Source organism: Epargyreus clarus, unplaced genomic scaffold (assembly GCF_041222505.1).
Source record: "Epargyreus clarus isolate Ecla_fem2 unplaced genomic scaffold, WU_Ecla_fem_2.2 ptg000032l, whole genome shotgun sequence".
NCBI classification, from domain to species: domain Eukaryota; kingdom Metazoa; phylum Arthropoda; class Insecta; order Lepidoptera; family Hesperiidae; genus Epargyreus; species Epargyreus clarus.
This window is the reverse complement of record NW_027332237.1, coordinates 3,978,047-3,998,187: the sequence shown is the minus strand read 5'-3', so window position 1 is coordinate 3,998,187 and position 20,141 is coordinate 3,978,047. Positions and strand designations below refer to the sequence as shown.

The 20,141-nt window shown below is 36.0% G+C and overlaps 1 long non-coding RNA gene across 3 annotated transcripts; it reads right to left on the bottom strand.

Moving 5' to 3' along the window:
• Window positions 1–15,204: 15,204 nt before the first annotated feature.
• LOC140755093 (uncharacterized) lies at window positions 15,205–19,815 on the bottom strand. 3 transcript variants are annotated; one of them, XR_012103732.1, is made up of 3 exons: window positions 19,453–19,815; window positions 18,773–19,029; window positions 15,205–17,810 (listed from the first exon to the last, which is right to left on the bottom strand). It is a non-coding gene; the product is annotated as an uncharacterized LOC140755093 (long non-coding RNA). The 3 variants fall into 3 exon arrangements; XR_012103731.1 differs by having other exon boundaries at window positions 18,773–19,516; XR_012103733.1 differs by having other exon boundaries at window positions 18,812–19,516.
• Between the last annotated feature and the right edge of the window lie 326 nt (window positions 19,816–20,141).

The window sequence follows — 20,141 nt, the reverse complement described above, 5'->3', positions numbered from 1 at the left end:
ATTTGAACAAATTCTACGCGATTCAAGAAAAAATTGAATGGCTTACAGAAGAAGAAAATTTAGAAGAGGAAATAAAATACAGGTACGAATTTGAAGAAATATATACTAAAAGGTATGCTCAGGTTTATCAATTAAACTTCGATATCCAACAAATTACGTTTTATTTATCCTTTTTACACAAATCCGAACAAGAATAAATCACTACTCGTCTCATTTCAATCTACCAATCTAACTGACTTTTATAATTGTCAATACTAAGTATTGCCATATTAATATCTTATTATTTGTATTTAGTTTTATAAAATTAAATGAAGTAACATTATATAAACACATAAAATTATTATATCTCAAAATAATATTGTCATGCTAAAATACATCAGATCAGTATGGTATTAAGTAATATTAAAACTATAATGTTATCGTATCCTTACAGCTCGGCCATCCTCATAAGGGTGGGCCCTCACACCTAGTTATAATTTACATTCAATTACTTCTACTCTATTGATCTTATCATAATTTACAACGTTCAGTTTCTATTTAAATAGTCACAGATAGTTCTAATTCACAAGTCTCATACTAAATTCTAGTTCACAAGTGTCATCAAATAGCATAGTCAAACTTATCAGTTCACATAAAACACAAAGTCTGTCATGATCTGCGAACATCTGTACCATATCATGTACTGCCCGCTCATAACCTTTGCGTTTTAAAATCACGATCATGTCCATTTAGTCAATTGTGTGATCTGCAATCATCTGCGTTTTATTCGCTGATTGCTCACAATCCTAAATAATTAAAGTTACGATCTGCAATCATCTGCGTTACAATCACTGTTTGCTCATAGCCCTAAATTATCAATATTTAAAGCTATGATCTGCAATCATTTGTATTAGAAACGCTGATTGCTCATAACAATAATTATCAAAATGTATAGTCTGTCACGATCTGTGTCATCTGTGCAATCAGCACTGACACTCGTAACCTATACACATCTTCAATTAAATTATCTAAAATCTATTATTTTCATCTATAATATATAGACCTATCTCATTTACTACACAATAATTCATGACTTACAAAATTAAACATTTATTCACATATTCTGTTTAAATCTATATAGTCACTTTTTTTTTAATCTTGTATTTAATATGTATATTTATTGATCTAAGTTCATAATTAATTATTATTCTCATCACTTGCATCATTTACATCGCTGTCGTTTTCACTATCCAATCCTTTAAAAATTAACCACGGCTGTATTTTGTCTATACTAACAATATTCTCATACCTTTTGTTTCCTTTCCTACTAATAGGAGTATCTTCCACTAAAAATCTATCGTTTGGTAATATTTTGACAATTTTGTACGGTCCATGAAATTTAGGCATAAGTTTTTTAGATTTTCCTACCCTATCCTTGTCAAACAACGTTCTTTCAATCCTTACAAGGTCGCCTTCATTATACTTTGTTGGGGATTTTCTACGCCTATCAAACCGATCTTTCGCAGAATCCTGTTCCTTCATAATTTTAGCTAATGATTCGTTTCTTAAATCTACTAATTCTTTTCCACTAACCCTATCTACTGTTTCATTGATTACATCGTTTAGTATATTCGCTGATGTACACGTAATATTATACCCAAATAAAAGTTCTGAAGGGCTTTTACCAGTAGTTTTGTTTATTGTAGTATTTATTCCTAATTGTATTTCGCCTACATAATCATCCCAAGTATTATCGTTCTTATCATGACATCTAGTACCTAAAGCATCTGATATTGTCCTATTAAATCGCTCCACTTGCCCGTTCGCTCGCGGTGTGGCTACGGCATTTAAGATATGTTTTATATTAGTATTTTTAACAAAAAATTTAAACATTGCACTTGTAAAACATGAGCCTCTATCTGTGATTAAGCGTGAAGGTGCCCCAAAAAAACTAAAATGCTCCTTAAATATACGGATAGCGGTTGAACTCTTTGTATCCTTAACAGGGGTTATATTAATAAATTTAGTAAAGGCATCTATAATGACTAATAAGTAAATATTACCTCGCCGTGAACGAACGAAAGGGCCCAAATGATCGGCGTGCAACGTATGAAAAGGAATATTTGGTTTCGGTACAGGATGCATTAAACCCTCTTTAGGCCCTCCCGGCGTTTTGTGAAATGCACATTGCAGACAGGCAGAAACATACTTTTTTGTGAAACGACGCATTTTAGGAAACCAAAATGTGTCCCTCAGTCTTTTATACGTTTTCTCATAGGCGAAATGACCCACTTCATCATGGTTCATCCGTAGTAATTGCCACCTAACAGATTTGGGAACAACCCAACGCAGTCCATCATCAACTTGCCTATATACGTAATTTCCCTTTAATTGGTAATTTTTACATACATCAATTACATTTTTAGAATTTTTGTCTGATAGAATTTCTCGTATTTTCCTAACGTCATCATCGCTGTTTTGTACAGTCGCGATCCAATCTTGTATATCTATTGTTAAAATATCAATTACGTGGGTCTCATCATCGAGGGTTATCTCGGTGACAGGAGCACGGCTGAGAGCATCGACGTGAGACATTCTTGTACCTGGTCTGTACTCTATCTCACAGTCGTACTCCTGAAACTGCATCCACCATCGTCCTATCCTAGGAACTAGATCTCTTTTTATCATTGTAGTCCGCAACGCATTACAGTCTGTTATTATCTTAAATTTTATGCCTAACAAATAAACTCGAAATCTATTTAGCGATGCAACAACCGCCAAGGTTTCTAGATCAAATGAGTGAAATTTTTGTTCATCTGCTGTCGTTTTTCGACTGTAATAAGCCACGGGCTTCATAAATCCCTCTTTGTCACGTTGCATAAGTATGCCTGCAATGCCATATTTTGAGGCATCCGTATGCAACTCAGTTTCTAATTTGGAGTCATATAAGGCAAGAATAGGTCGTTCGATCAATTTAGTTTTCAAAGTTTCAAACGCCTTCGTATGTTCATCAGTCCATTTCCACGTGAAATGCTTCTTTAAAAGGTCTGTTAGTGGTCGTGTTATTAATGAAAAATCCTTTACAAATCGTCTAAAAAAGCTAGTTAATCCAATGAACCGTCTAACATCGTGAACATTTTTAGGTACAGGAAAGTCCGACACGGCTGCTACTTTTCGAGAACCAGGACGGATACCCGAACCACTGACTTCAAAGCCAAGAAAATCAATTTTCTTAAAAAAGAAAAAACATTTCTGTAATTTAAGAGTAAGCCGTGCATCTCGAAAAATGCTCAATACTTCACCTAATCTAGTTAAACCCTCACTAAATGTACGCGCAGGGATCAATATGTCATCCATAAAAACTAATGCGTAGCTAACTTTAGACAAAATATTATTCATTGTGCTTTGGAAGACTGATGGCGCATTTGCCAGACCAAAGGGCATTCTTTTAAACTGATATTGGCCATCAGGTGTAACAAATGCGGTTTTATCCTGAGACCCTTCATCCATGGGTATCTGGTAGTAACCAGAAGCTAAGTCTAGACTGATGAATAATGAATTACCAGCCAGGCGGTCTAACTGGTCATCAATTAATGGCAAGGGAAAATGCTCCTTTTTAGTTTTTCTATTAAGAGCGCGATAGTCAATACAAAGACGTTTATCACCAGTCTTTTTTTTCACCAATAAAACCGGACTTGCATAAGCTGAACTAGACTCACAAATTATATCTGCGTCGAGCATTTCCTTTACCATTGATTTGACTTGTTCCCTTTCTGGATATGGTAACCTATAAGGTCTATAAACAACTGGGTTATTATCAGTTAGTTCAATTTTCATTTTATCGACATTTGTAAAACCTAAATCCGTCATATTATGTGAAAAACACTCGTTGTAGCGCTGTAATAAATCTTTTAATTGCCGTACTTCACTACTAGATAAGTTTTCATCATATTTTAATATTTCAACAATCTTAGAATCATTAAAATCTAATATATTAACATCAACGCTTTCATCTGTACGTAACGCACGTGTCACTAAGTACCCTTGGTCGAATTTCAATATCTCAGTAAATGATATGTTTTGCATTAATAATGCACCTATCCCGTTTTGAATACTATATTCACCCGGCATCAAGTAGTATTCTTTACCAGATGACCCTCGCAAAGAACCATTAACATACACTGTACCCGAAAAGTCCTTGACATCAGTGCAGATTTTAACTACCGACGTAATACCAGGTAAGATATTTATACTCTCGCAGAGTATAAGCTTTAATTTTAGTGGCAAAGACCGTCCAAATATTAATTCATCATCAGTTTTAGTAATAGTAATACCAGGTTTTTCCGTAAAACTATGACCAATCAAAATTGCATACTTTACTACACTATCTTCGACGATATAGGCATCGACCATTTCTGATATACCCTGTATTTCAATCTTAATAGTAACTTTTCCAATAGGCAATACAAAATTAGATCCTATGCCCCGCATTGTGGGCATATGTCCAACGGACCATCGTAATCCTAACTTTTCGGCTACACTACGACGTAACAAAGTGCATTGGCTGCCTAAATCAACGTAGCCTTGCAGAGGCTGGTCATTAAGATTCAATTTTATGAGATATTTATCATTACTGGTATCACGGCTCACGTCTAAGGCCAGAACTGCCTTATCTTTATCAGCGGGTAATTTGGACTTTTGGTCATTAGGTAATTTTGAACAATTAGTTGATATATGGCCTAGTTTATTGCATATAGTACATCTTAAAATCTTTTTAGTACATTTAAAACTATAATGACCGGTCTCATTGCAATTGAAGCAAGTTATTGGTTTCATATTATCATTATTTGATTGTATTAATTTTGAAATATTTTGATTATTATTATAGTTAATATTTGAATTAAATCTCTTATCAGAATTAACCTTTTTATCAGAATCGCGCAGCTGTTGTTTAATGGATTGAAAATATTTTAATACTTGTTCGGGTTCTTCACATTTCGCAGCTTTGGCTCCTAATCTTAAACTACGATCCTCTATGCCATACAATAAACAATCTACTGCACGTTTACCTTGAATTTCGCATCGATTTAATAAATTAATTTTATCATAATAGTACAACTCTAATGACTCATTATATTTAACCTTTTTCGATAACATTTCCGTTAAAAGTTCTGCATAGTCATCATTCGAAGGAAAAGATTCAATTAATTTAATTTTCCATTCGGACCATGTAAACGACATCGATGGCAAAGCTTGATACCATGCACGGGCTACACCGCATAGTTTAGGAAGTGCGTAATGAATCATTTGATCATCACCCCATTTATACAGTCGACCACATTCCTCAACTTTGCTAATCCATGTGTTAATAGTCTGCCCTTTGTTCATGGGATCAAACTCTGGTATTACATTACCTAACATAGGGAACTTATTCCCTTCTGGGCGGTTATTAACAAATGTTTTTTATTAATTCTGTTAATAATAATTGAGTATTGTCACTTTTAGAATTAGAACGTCTCCCGTGTCTCGTTCGACTTCTCGATCCATGACGTCGCCTCTGGTGGGCCTCGACAACCTCTCCTGCACTCGACTCGCCTTCACTGCTACGACTGCTAGTGCTCTTCCTTCGTCGATCTGTTCTTTTTCTTTTCCGGTTCGGTTCAGGGGTAAGTTCACGACGCGGAGTCGCTGACATTAGGGTGTCGCGCCTTCGATCACTTACATTCCGATTTTCTTCCCGCGTATCAGAGTTCTTACGATGTTCACACCTATTACGCGTTTTAGAACGCGTTTCGCGTCGATGTTGTGATTTACGCGACGACTTTTTGCGTTTACGACTAGTATGTTCCGTGTCACTGTTCATTTTGATCACTCACAAAGTTCAAACGAAATTCACTCAAAAGTCTTTGTACAGGATGCTATTTCCGCGAAAATGACATGTGGGCTTTACTAATCCCACTTCTGAGCTAAAAGGTATGCTCAGGTTTATCAATTAAACTTCGATATCCAACAAATTACGTTTTATTTATCCTTTTTACACAAATCCGAACAAGAATAAATCACTACTCGTCTCATTTCAATCTACCAATCTAACTGACTTTTATAATTGTCAATACTAAGTATTGCCATATTAATATCATATTATTTGTATTTAGTTTTATAAAATTAAATGAAGTAACATTATATAAACACATAAAATTATTATATCTCAAAATAATATTGTCATGCTAAAATACATCAGATCAGTATGGTATTAAGTAATATTAAAACTATAATGTTATCGTATCCTTACAATACAAAGCTAAAATTGAAATTTTTGAATGTACAAAAAGAAAATAATCGGCTAATACCTGAATGTTCTTTTATATCAGCAAGAGCGGAAGTTTATTTGATAAACTGTTAACTGTCAAGGCACGCTTGAGACGTACACCTAATACAAAAGAGTTATCACCCTATCAGTCAATGTTCGGCAGAGAGGTAAGAACCTATATGCATGCCTTATTTAAGAAATCCGCCCCACTATCCAGATTACATTACAATGCACCGCCAACGCAGGAGTTCGGACAAGGTGATAAGGTACAAGTCCGCAGTTACACCAACCCAAGAGTTAAATGGGAGTTCGGAGTCGTCATCCGAAGATTAGGTAGACTTCATTATGAAGTCAGAACTGAAAATGGCATACTGGTGCGCCGTCAACTTGACCAAATGCTGCCGGCGCCCCTGGTGGTGTAAGTGAAAATAGCGGTGGAGGACTGTTGGATATCAAGTCTCCAGGCAACCGAGTTGTTGACTGTCAATAGAAAAATATGGATATAATTGAATAAAGTATTATTTTACATTCCTTATTATTTTATTTGATAACCTTAGAACACAGATGGCAGTAATACACATTTTTTTATAATCCGTGCAGAAATCTTAAAATTGCGTGAAGTATATTTTATATTCCCATTATAAAATTCAAAATTATATTACCATATTATCCAAATAATATGTTTTATCAACATAAGCTATGTTGAATTCTGGATTGATAAAATAACGTAAAAGAGTGTTTGTTATTTTTAAACGTACAATTACAACTGACAGACTTGACAGCACAAAATCAAAACGCCATTATGATTTATGGTACAAATAATTTGTGTACAAAGTGTTTTAAATATGAATAAACAAAGTGCATTTATTAATGAAAAATGCGATGTACCTGTAACATTCGGCCAAATGTCACAGGCACATCGCATTGATCCATTTATATTGCTGGTTGTTAATATTTTATGTCGCTTATTAAATACTTTTCTATTTTATATTTTAGAATGTTCAGTCTTGCTTGGAGTTATGAAATGTCAGCTGATATTTGCAATGTCTTATATAATGGAGATATGATAAAATAGTGGATAAAGATGTATTAATGTAAATGTTGATGATTATGGAAGAATATATTGTATTTCTGGAATTCCTTCTGAGCGTTTTCATAGCATAAAAAATGCTATGCAATAGCTTTACCGCGGCAGTCTCCGAGTGCCACACGTATTTTTATAATATAAGAGTAGCAGACGAGCATGCAGTCCACCTGAGGTAAGTGGCTACTGCCGTCCATAGACATCTGTAATCAACCCCAGATAGGATTAGATATTCCTACCTAAGGTCGGCCACAGATGCGCCGCTACCCCTGAGGACTAAGCTGGAACGCCTCGGAAAACAGCAGCGCCTAACACTGCTGTTATTAGGTAGAAATAGGTGTGGCGGTAGTGCCGTCGAAGTCAAACCACAAAGGGTTCTACCACCTTCAAATGAATGATGCTAATATACAAACCCGGGAAAAAAAGGAATAATGTTAATCGTTTTAAAACTAAAAACCAGGCTTCATTCATGACGATCCTGATGAGGAGAATGGGATAAACTTATTAAAATCGTGTATTGTCATCGGTTCTTGATAATTGTTCAAAATTTTAAATAAATCGGACCGTTCAAAGTGGGTGAACATACATACATACATAGATATAACCCAAGCTAATAAAAGCGTTATAAAAAAACAAGCATAAGGAAAAAAAAGACAAACGCCCTGAATTTCTTACCGAATCTACTCTGTTGAGGTCGCGTTTCGATCCGGTAGTATTTTAAGAAAAAATATTGTAACTGACAATTTGTAAGTGCCACCGTATACAAAATAAATATATTTGATTTCATTATATATCTGAAATAAATAAATAAATTATGTATTTTTATAACTTAAAAGTAAGAAACGACCATACAATTCACTTAAAAACGGTCACAAGACCCACTCACAGCCTTACAATAGGATTCCTTATATCGTGGATGCCATCAACACATATATAGACGAATACACAAAAACCCAGAACTAGAACATAAAACTAAGTTCATCATTATATCTGTCTATTCGGGGATCGAACCCAAGTCGTTGTCAGGAGCCAAGCCGCACATCGACATCTATAAGTAAATCGGTATAGAAAACATTTTCTATCTAAAGTTGATCACAAATTCCTTGCTAGTGGGTAAGATGGTCGAATCATATGTAAATCAACCGGCATCCACACTCTTTAACAAAACTACTTCACGCTAGAAATATGTGACATTAGTACCTCCCCTCTCAAATCTTACTAGTTCTACCATCTTCCTTATGTATTTTAGCAGTACGTTGGAAATAGAAGAACCCTATGTGGTTCGACTCAAACGTCATCACCGCCACACCTATTTTTGCCTAATAACAGTAGTGTTAAACGCTGCTGTATTCTGGTTTGCAGGGTATGCTAAGGGAGACATACTTTTCCGAGGCATTCCGGCTTAAGTCTACATGGGTAGCGGCGCATCTGTAGCCAACCTCAGGTAGGAGTCCAATCTTATCTGGGGTTGATTACAGATGTCCATGCGCGGCAGTAACCACTTACCATGAGGTGGACAGTACAGGACAAAAACCTATAACAAGTATAAAACAGTGTCAAAAACGTCTTCTACGATAAATAATTTTCAACAATGTTAGAAGGAAATTAATTCAAACATAATTTCTACTATACTTCCATGCAAATTAATTTCTTAATTAGCAAAGTAGACTCTTTGTTTCATTATCACGTGATGTAATTAAAAATAAATGAGAGAGGCCTATTGTGCTATTCATCATAGAACTATTAACGTCTTGCTTGTTATTAAACACTCGCGTATGCCTGCGACTTTACCTGCCTATATTTACTCGACTCAGTAATATTTTTGGTTATGTTTGTACGTTTTGATCATTGATAAGTAAAATAGAAAGATACTTCATCGCTTTGAAATTGGATGATGCACAAAGCTAATTTGTCAGTTATTTTTTGAATTCTTGACAAATAAAAACCATTTTTACAGAAATGTACGTATAAATAACTAATACTACGTAATTTACGTAATAATTAAGTATTTCAAATATTTTAGGGATATTTTAGCACAAAGTTTTGCCAAGTCTGGCAAAACTTTTTTTACGCAACACTTTCAATAATTGAAACTGGTTAAAATTTCTTGTTGTTATCTATCTATGTATTTTATTCATCTAAGGTTTTGGTTGAACTCTTTGTGGTTCGACATCGAAAGCACTACCACCACACCTATTTCTGTCTTTTAACAACAGTGTTAAGCGCTGCTGTGTTCTGGTTTGAAGGGTGTGGTAAGGGAGACATCTGTGGCCGACCTCAGGTAGGAATATTTAATCTTATCTGGGGTTGATTATAGAGATCCATGGACGGCAGTAGCCACTTACCATCAGGTGGACTGCATGCTCGTCTGCTACTCCTATATTATAAAAAAAGGAGACTCTGAGGAGTAATGGGTTTAAGATCTTGTCTTAAAAGTCAAGAAAGTAAAAACGCAAGTGAAACTAATTAAATAATTCCAGAAAAGGCGTTTCAACTTAGTCCTCTGGGATAATAACGGTGGTCAACCTTAAGACTCAAATCTTATCTGAGATAGATTACAATTTTTTATGGGCGGCAGTAGTAACTTACCATCAGATGGGCTGCACGCTTTTTTGTAACTTCTATATTATAAAAATGTATGTAAGTATTTATGTCTCATTCGTGACGTCTTGTCGGCTTTAAATATCTGAAGTGTCGTTTTGTTCGTATAAATTAAGGAAGTGACATAGATTACATTACCTCGCTTACTTAATTTTTTAAGCAAGTTTAGTTAGTTTGCTTTGTAGGTTAAGTTTTGCTTTTTATAGAAATTATTAACAATATAAAAACTTCATTACATTCAAAATTCATTCCATACAAATAAATCATCTTCCATTATAAAATCCGTAAAACGTAATACGCCAACCTCAAACCGTACCAAGGAAACCGCGCGTGACAGATAGTTTTATCGCGGCCAATCTGTCGCCATAAATCCCCAACTACACACAGTACAACCATTATGGAACACGTGTTCTTTACAAGTGCCATGGTTTGCCGCTAACGTGTTATAAAACTCTTTTGTTTTATTTCGTTTTGTGTGATGTAAAATATGTTGAATTGCTCGGAATTTTCGAATAAGAAAAAAAATAGAATAATATCATGCCTTTTTTATAATATTGCTGTTCATGTGATGGTAATTGGCTACAGCCGCCCATGGATATGTATAATCAACCCCAGAAAAGATTATATTCCTACCTGAGATCGGTTGAAGATGCGCCGGTACTCCTGAGTAGTCCTCAGCTGAAATGCCTCTGAAAAGTATGTCTACCTTACCAGAGCCTTCAAACCAGAACACAGCAGCACTTAACACTACTATTGTTAGATAGAAATGTCGGTGGCGGTGGTGGCGCCGGAATCGAACCACAGAAGAGTCTTAAAAAAATTGTTAATTAGAAGCGAATCCGACTCTTCACGGTATAATTCCGGCATATGTATATTTTACGCGTGTCAAACATTTTCTTATAATCAGTAAACACATGAATTCGTTCGTTAATTAATGCGTTCAGATAATTACGTAATACGAGTGTTTTGGTGAAGATAAAAGACGAAGTCAGAATTACTTTGGGGTTAATTCTCAAGGAAGATAAACAATTGATCCCTTTGTTAAAACCATGTGTTTAAATGAGAAACGTTAATTTAAAAGGGCATGTCTGCAGCCCTTTTGACTGCAGGAAAAGGTTATTTTTCACGTCATTTTTGTATTTTTTTATAATATAGGAGAAACACCTTTTTCGTTAACGAGGGGAACCTTCAAATGGTACTTCAGTGTCGTGTGAGCGACACGGGGTTATGTGGTATTTTTACTGCACTAAAACCGTGGCCATCCTCAGCGCTACGAAGAGGATTCTAGGATCTCCAACGGAACGCAACCGGGGTCCTCTGAACGTGTTGCCCCATCAGTCTCCGCCAAAGTGAGCATGGCGCTCTCCACACCGTCTGTTGTTTGCGACGGTATGCGACCACACATACCGCCGTCCTTCCCAAGGTCGCTTGCTGGACCTACCGTCAACACCAGATTAGATTCCTACCTGAGATCGGAGATCCATGCTAAACGGTGGTACAGTAATGAATGATTGTATGTGGAAAATATTGAAATGATACATTTTTCGTGGCCCTGTACACGAGTGCTCTAGAATGGCCACCAGTAGAGTGAAATGGCGAAATGTCGTGAGGCGAGTGACATCAGCCCCCACACACAACACATGATGACCACGACCGCTCTGACAAGAGCGAAACGACTGAGAAGAAGACATTTTTTCGCTTAATGTCACACGTTGCTCGTTCATTTTGTAACAAGTACCTAACAGGAGTTCCTATTCATTTCAAAGATTGATAGGAACGCAAATATTTTCAGAGCAATTCAAATTGAAACGCGTTTATTTGCAAACGATAAAGACAGGCGGGTTAAACAAATATTATTGAAAGCTTGTTAAAAATACTTTCAAACGTTGAAATAACTTTTAAACGTTAAATAATTAAATGGAAACTAGATCGGTTTAAAAGATGATGAAATACAAAATTATACGTAATGTGTTTACTTTTTATATGTAAGTAAATAATTTTAATAAACTGTTATGATTTGGAAATTGTAGTAGTGGTTAAGGTTATTCGATGTTTCGAATTGTCCAAGGTTCGAATCTCAGATAAGCAAATTTTTTTAAGATTCAGTGCTAAGTAGACATCTATTGATGATGGTGATTGATGAAGGAAAATATAAACTAATGCCGATAGATAACTTAAAAAAATAGCAATCGAAGATATACCTAATGCTAATCTTTGTAACCGACCAATGGAATTGGGAGTCCCGTAGACTGTAGATGCAATTATACCACGTCTTTTTAACCACAACATAGCAGCATTTAATAATAAAAAAGTCCTGATTTTGCAATAATAAGTAATAGAAAAGAGTCAAATAGAAACCGTCTTAACGCGTTTAAATATGTATAATTTTGCTACAATGCCATAGTAAAAAAACATTCTAGCACGGTTACAAACAGTTTGGTTTTCCCACAATAAATCATATCAAAAAAAAACGAAGAAAACCTAATGAAATAATATCAGATTTACCACATTTAAAAAACCATTAACGCCATCGCTGTCATTGCGGCGCTGACGTCGATGTGTTTGGACACCATGGACTTTCTTGTCAGCGCAGTGCTGGTCGCTTATCGCGTCATGCTTCCATCAACGACGTCATTCGTCGGGCTTTTGTCACCTTGCTTGTTTAGAGCCGAATGGTCTCGCACGTGACGATGGCAAGCGGCCCGATGGTATGACGTTAATACCCTGGAAGAGGGGGAGGATGCTAGTGTGGGACGCTACGTGTGTCGACACACTGGCTCCTTCTCACCTCCAGGCGTCTTCCTCTGGCGCGGGGGCGGCGGCTACAGCTGCTGAAAGCACCAAGCATCGTAAATATATTAGTTTATGCAATAACTATATATTTGTGGCGTTTGGTGTTGAAACTTTGGGTCCATGGAGTCCGGATGCTTGGCAGCTGTTTAAACAGCTGTCAACTCGTTTGGTCGACGTCTCTGGGGACCCGAGAGCTGGCATACATTTCGCTCAAAGGATTGGTATAGCAATCCAGAGAGGAAATGCTGCCAGCGTCTTGGGAACCTTGCCCAAAGACAGTGATGGTGACAATTTTTTATGGTAGTGTTTTTGTTTTTATATTTTTGTTTTTCATTTTTGTATATATGTAAATTTTGTAAATAAGTTGTTTTATATTTATAGTTTAATTTATTTCTTTTAATTTTCTGTAAGTTTAATTATAATTGTAAATATTAATGTTTTTTCGAATTTATAAAGTTTGCCACATTAAAAATAAGTTTTGTTTTGCCATAACATTTAATAAAAAATCAAACAAACAAACCATTCTAGCACGGTTATAAATAGTTCGGTTTCGCTACAAGTTACTTGACGCCTACATGCATCAGTTAGTAAAACGGTTTAGAAAAACAACATCACGTCTATAAATCCGTTTATAGATCAAAGAGCAAAACGGGGCGATAAATAAAGCTAAGCCTGGATAATACACCGTAGCACGACAGGGAGAGGTCATAGTGTCCCTGTAGTTCCGGGACCAAAAAAGACGAAATAAAAAGACGCTTTCTACACTCACAGCCCCACACTAGGATTCCCTGTATCGTGGGTGCTATGGACACACACAGAGACAAATACACAAACACCCAGAGCCAGAAACAGAAATCTAAATTCATCATTACAAATCTGTCTAGCTGGTGATCGAACCCGGGACCCTCTGCGCGTCAGACCAGCATGGTGACCGCTCCGCCACGCGGGTCATCTGTATCCTTAGTATGAGTTTTTACGTTTGCTCGAAAACGTTCGTTTACGAATATATTTTTTTGATGTGAAACATCTATAGCCGCACGTAAAAAATATTTCTGGCGTGGCGACGCTTACCTTTAACTACATAGACAAATGTTCTATAAGGGACAGAGCTATTAGAACAATGTGATAAAAAAAGACAACTAGTGTTTGACCTTGCGTTTCAAGTGTACGCAAACGTAAATATTGACAATGGAATATAGTGACCAATGATTACTTCAGTCAAAACGGGACATCGATTTTTTTTATGTCAAATACTTTTTACTTGAAAAAATATAGTTAAAAATAATAAAAAACACGATTTTATGATAAAATTAACTAAAAAGTAGAAAATAATTTTCAATCTAGGAATCATTTAAGGAAAAGTAAATAGTATAATTGTGCAAAAAATGTGGGGCGCTTTATGAAAACTGATGGAGCACCCCATGTTTTTTTCATAATTATAATATTTACTGTTACTTAATTGACAATGGCAACGATTCATTTCGGAGACAACGGCACGAAGCATCGAAAAAAGGGACTGTCCCGTTAAAAACGGGACGTATGGTGGTTTTCCCATTGATACGCATGCTTGTCAAAGACAATGAAATAATGGAACAGAAGGTAAAAAATGTCCAAAACTGTCGATAATAGTTTTAGTACATCGTTTACGTAGAAATGTTATAGTACAGTTTAACTAAACAAATTATTATTATATAAATATATAATTTGAAAGAATGTATCTATACAGATGTATCGACTGGTTTAAAATATACGATTTAAAAATTGTTTATATTTATTATCATAGATTAGTAAAGATTACTCACTCCTAACAAGAAAATGTACCCAGTTTTGAGAATTGAAATAGTTGCGTAAAAAAGTTTTGCCACGTCTCCGTGCTAAAATGTCCCTAAAATATTTGAAATAATTATTTATTTATTATGTAAATTACGCAGTATTAGTTATTTATTTGTAAATTTTCTCAAAAAATGTTTTTATTTGTCAAGAATTAAAAAAAAGAACTTACTAATAAGCCGTTTGTGGCTTCATTCAATTTCAAGGCGGCGAAGTATCTTTACTAATTTATGTTTATTATTTTCAGTTTTATTTTACACACGACCATTAATTGCAAAGTTGTGTACATTTTATAAATGTTATGTACTAGCTGACCCAGCAAACATTGTGTTGCCATATAAATAAAAAAAATGTAAAGGGTGAACAACCCTTATCACTTAAGAGATATGAAAAATAGATAGTAGTCAATTCTCAGACTTACTGAATATGCATATAAATTTTGATGAAAATCAGTAAAGCCGTTTCGCAGGAGTAAAGTAACTAACATCGTGACATGCGAATTTTATATATGTCGACTGATGGCCACACATCTTCTTTGCTTCCTTCAGATAATAAGATCGTACATAGGGCGATGTAAGAGATCAGCGATCCAAATGACAATCATCACTAAATATTCACCATTACACTTTTATTATACAAACACAAATTCACAAGTCTCATCAAACAATGGAAACTAGAACAGAATAATAAGATTCATCTCGATTTCGGTTTACAACGATCCGTCGGAGCTCTCCGATCATTGCCGCCATGACAAGACCGTCTGTCTTCTTCTCCAACGTTCCGTTACGCCCGGCGCCATCTCTCGCCAAGGCGTTGTAAACTCCAATACGTTCGTAATTTGAATCACTCAAATGACCTGCGCCGACACGGCCTTCCTGACCCTCGCGTGTCCTCACGCGTATAAGATCTCCGCCGACACGCCACTCTTGACTAACACACGCCCTCGTGTCGTAAGCATCTGGAAAACAAGTCAACTATACACACAAGCCATATCCATTGATACGAATCTACAAAAACCCACCCAAATTTTTATTCCATTCCATTAGTCCGAGAACCCATATTCAATTGCACATTTTCTCACTTATAGGTCTCACGGTCCCATTTTACCCTTTAGTTACAGAACTCTAAAATGCCCCCACAGTTTAATTGGTAATAAAATACTTCATGCGTCGTTGCCAAAGTTTGCATATTCAGCTTTCTAGTAGTCACAGGCCGCCAATCCAGGCAGTTCCCACAGAACCGGACGCCCCCTAGTAAGTCGGACGGGCAGAGGCGTTAACGCCTTTAAATGAGGCCAATATCAGAAAATCACAGTACCAATGTCGTCATATCTTTGCGTCACTAACAACTAAATAAACCGTGTGCAATCTTAATACCAGGGGCAAACAAGGAATACATCATATATCAACATTTTCATCTACCACGTATCAACATCTCGGTCCACCACGTATCAACATCTCGATCCACCACGTATCAACATCTCGGTCCACCACGTATCAACATCTCGATCCACCACGTATCAACATCTCGATCCAACACGTATCAACATCTCGATCCCACACGTATCAACATCTCGATCCAACACGTATCAACATCTCGATCCACCATATATGTACATTGCGATCCCCCAAGTATTAATATTGCAATTCACCACATATCAACATTGACATCTACATATCGCACCATATAACTGCATTCATTACAAATACTTTCCTTTTAACGTGAAACTGTGAACCATGACTCCTCCCTTGAAGACTCCCTCCCATGACGACTCTCTCTCATGACGACTCTCTCTCATGACGACTCCCTCTCATGACGACTCCCTCTCATGACGACTCCCTCTCATGACGACTCCCTCTCATGACGACTCCCTCTCATGACGTCTTCCTCTCATGAGGACTTCCTCTTATGGCGACTCCCTCAGACTACCGTCACATAGTTCTTCAGACTACCGTCGCTTTATCTTCAACTCTTCCTTCACAATGGCCATTGATCCAAAATTTTCGTACATGTAACGCGATGACTGCAGCAGTCCTTAAAACCAAAATAAACTCCATTATTATCAACCGCCGATATGGTCTAAAAAGTGACATAACATAGGAATCGCCAAGCCAAACTTCGCCCAGATTCCTCGCGCCTAGGTCTGACGCGCAGAGGGTCCCGGGCTCGATCTCCGGCGAGACAGACATGTAAATGATGCATTCAGGTTTCTGTTTTTGGGTCTGAGTGTTTGTGCATTCGTTCATGCGTCCTTCGTCCATGGCACCCACGACACAGGGAACCCCAGCCTGGAACTAAAGTGTTGAAAGCGTCTCACAAACTTTAAATAAAACAAAATTTCCACATCATTTCAACTGCCAACAGAGTTCATATAATTATCAATTCTCGACAACACAACAGGAAAATAATTATAGTTCAAAAACCAAAAACCACGCTAACATCGCACAAGCAAAGTCTTTAATCCTGTTTTCTGACGATCCTGATAAGAAGAGTAGGATAAAATTATTACAATCGTGTATTGTCATCGGTTCTTGACAATTGTTCAAAATTTTAAATAGATCGTATCGTTCAAATTGGGTAAAAATCGAGTCCAAAGATACTGTTACGTACATACATACGGATCAAGCTAATAAAAGCGTGGCAAAAATCAATCACATTTTTGAAAATCACAATTGTAGTCAAAATTGTCAATGCACATACACATACAATTTCACACACAATTCATCCGCAACACAATACACATACAATTTATTTTTTTCTTAATTTTCTCGGCCACAATTCTAAAAAACTTCGTTATGTTATTATCAATTATCCCCATAATTAACACCGTCTGCATGTTATTGACTGTATCCCATGACTATGCATTTATCTATACTGTTACATAAAAAAACATTTTAATTCTAACCTATTCTAGAAAACATTTTATTTTGCAAGTAGTGCCCGTTACCATAAATTGTTTTAATATGTATAGTAAACTTGTAGCCTGTTGTAGCTTGTACTTTGTCATCGCACCAAACCATTTAAATTATCCATACCATTAAAATATCTCGCGAAACACAATTACTGATTCCCAATAATTCTCTGGATATACTAGCCATACGGAGAGGCAGCTCACGCCACGAGCGGGTCCGGTTGAGGAACATTAGGCCTTTGGGTTAGGTTAGGTAAAAGATCATAGAACTAATGTATTTCACATACGTATTCCACCTTACCCTGCAATAAATTAATTCAATTGAAATGAAAAATATACTACACAACTGTACTGCACATACTAATGTATCGACAACTTTAAAGTACAAACATACGCGTAGAAATTATTGAAATGTCTCGCCTTATCTAAAGTCAATGTGCAATATTCAAAATTATTAGGTAGGAGTTGCGAACGCATTTTTTTAAGCCAGAGCATATCTCTCTAAACTTTACAGACCAACAATGCATAAAGAGACCACTTCCTTATCTCAGACATACCTGTTCCACGTTATATATTTTAGCCTACGTCGTGGTCTTGAGAAAAAAGAAGATCCAATCCCTCACTACAATTTTTGACAAATGCCTTTCAACTTTATAATACCGAACAAGATGACACTGCTCACAAGAAAAAAAAAATCGGTGTTATTTGACGACCCATCCCTTGTATATAAACATCTTTCATTCAATCATAACTTCGTTATCTTACAGTTACACCCAAGTAGCTTCGTATTACTTGAAATGACATCGTTTTGTAAAACCAAAATAATTTCCACATATTTAGGAAATCCCATATGGAACAAGGACATCTTAAAAACTAACTAACCGGCACAAACCCCATTCTTTTATTGTACAGCACTATGCAATAACACGTCACCACGTCGTTAGAGAAAAAAAAAAACAGCAAAAGAAATCATTCCATATTTTTCCAAGTTTTACACAATTCGCTATACCATAATTTAACGATTAATTTATAGTTTTTTTTGACCGGTGTACCGCAGATAAACCCACTGTTGACTATTAGACACTTCATATCAGTAGAGCTAAAAAAAAACTGAATAAAACATCGTATCACATACTAACTCCATCGTTTGCATTCATACTCGTAACAATCAAACGCATTCATTCCTAATTAATACTGTGTATTCAAAATAAAGTGTTTCTTCGGGCTTTTCGATCACACACAACAACATAAAGACAAAGCGTACCTGTTATTTTATCACACCGTATAAACTCTGTCTTGATACCTCTAATGCATAATTTGTTGAAGAATACATCTGCACATAGCTAGATTTTCGTAGAGACGTGAGGCTACTCCAGAATCCAACCGTAGTATTCTTGCGTCTGTAATTATCTCACAAATGGACCATTTAATTTTAAATTAATTCAGCGATACCACATGACCGATATAAAAATTCCCTGTACAGCATCGCCCGTTAGCAGATAAATAAATAATCTTCTTTATCTGTAATAAAGTAATAATATTTAACCATTTTCTATTATATTATTAACTACACTCTACAGATTTCCAATTTCCAAGTAAAGCGTTGAACTGAGAACTTTCGTACTCATTACACAAACCCAATATTTAGTTCATCCATTTTATCTACTCGTAATGCAACCTTCATCCCATTAAAAAAGTGACGCGATATTCTATTTCCAATATTATGTTAAAATTTACGATACATTAAATAATATTTCGCTATCAATAATAATGCAACCAAAAATACTGCAATAGCAACAAGTTCACAAATTATTACATAAAATGTACAAAATAATTCATTATTTTAATTTCCGAAGTGACAAAGTCATTTTATATTGACATAAATTTTTCCTCTACCGAACTTCATAGAAACAAAAGGAGGTTTTTATTAATTTCATTTCGTACATTTTCAAAATTTTCCAAACTATCATCGTTTCATAGTATGTGCACATGTTATTATTCTTTTTTCTTGTGTATTAAGTTTATTGAGAAATTAAAATACACGTCCCCGAAGCAGCGAATCACATGATGCAGAAATCAATCGTCTTCAAGATCTTATTTTTTTTCTTGCGGTCATTTCTTTAATGAAAACTATCTACAGCATCACTTCACTTTGTTAGGATATCCAAGACATTATATTACGTTTGTAGCTACAAAGCTTCCAATGTCAATTTTGTCTATCTTCATTTGTCACACATTTTTGCAGAATTTATGATATCCTTGAAATTATCACGATTATTCCTGGGGCGCTGGGTTGGGCCACTTCTGATGTCGACTGATGGCCACACATCTTCTTTGCTTCCTTCAGATAATAAGATCGTACATAGGGCGATGTAAGAGATCAGCGATCCAAATGACAATCATCACTAAATATTCACCATTACACTTTTATTATACAAACACAAATTCACAAGTCTCATCAAACAATGGAAACTAGAACAGAATAATAAGATTCATCTCGATTTCGGTTTACAACGATCCGTCGGAGCTCTCCGATCATTGCCGCCATGACAAGACCGTCTGTCTTCTTCTCCAACGTTCCGTTACGCCCGGCGCCATCTCTCGCCAAGGCGTTGTAAACTCCAATACGTTCG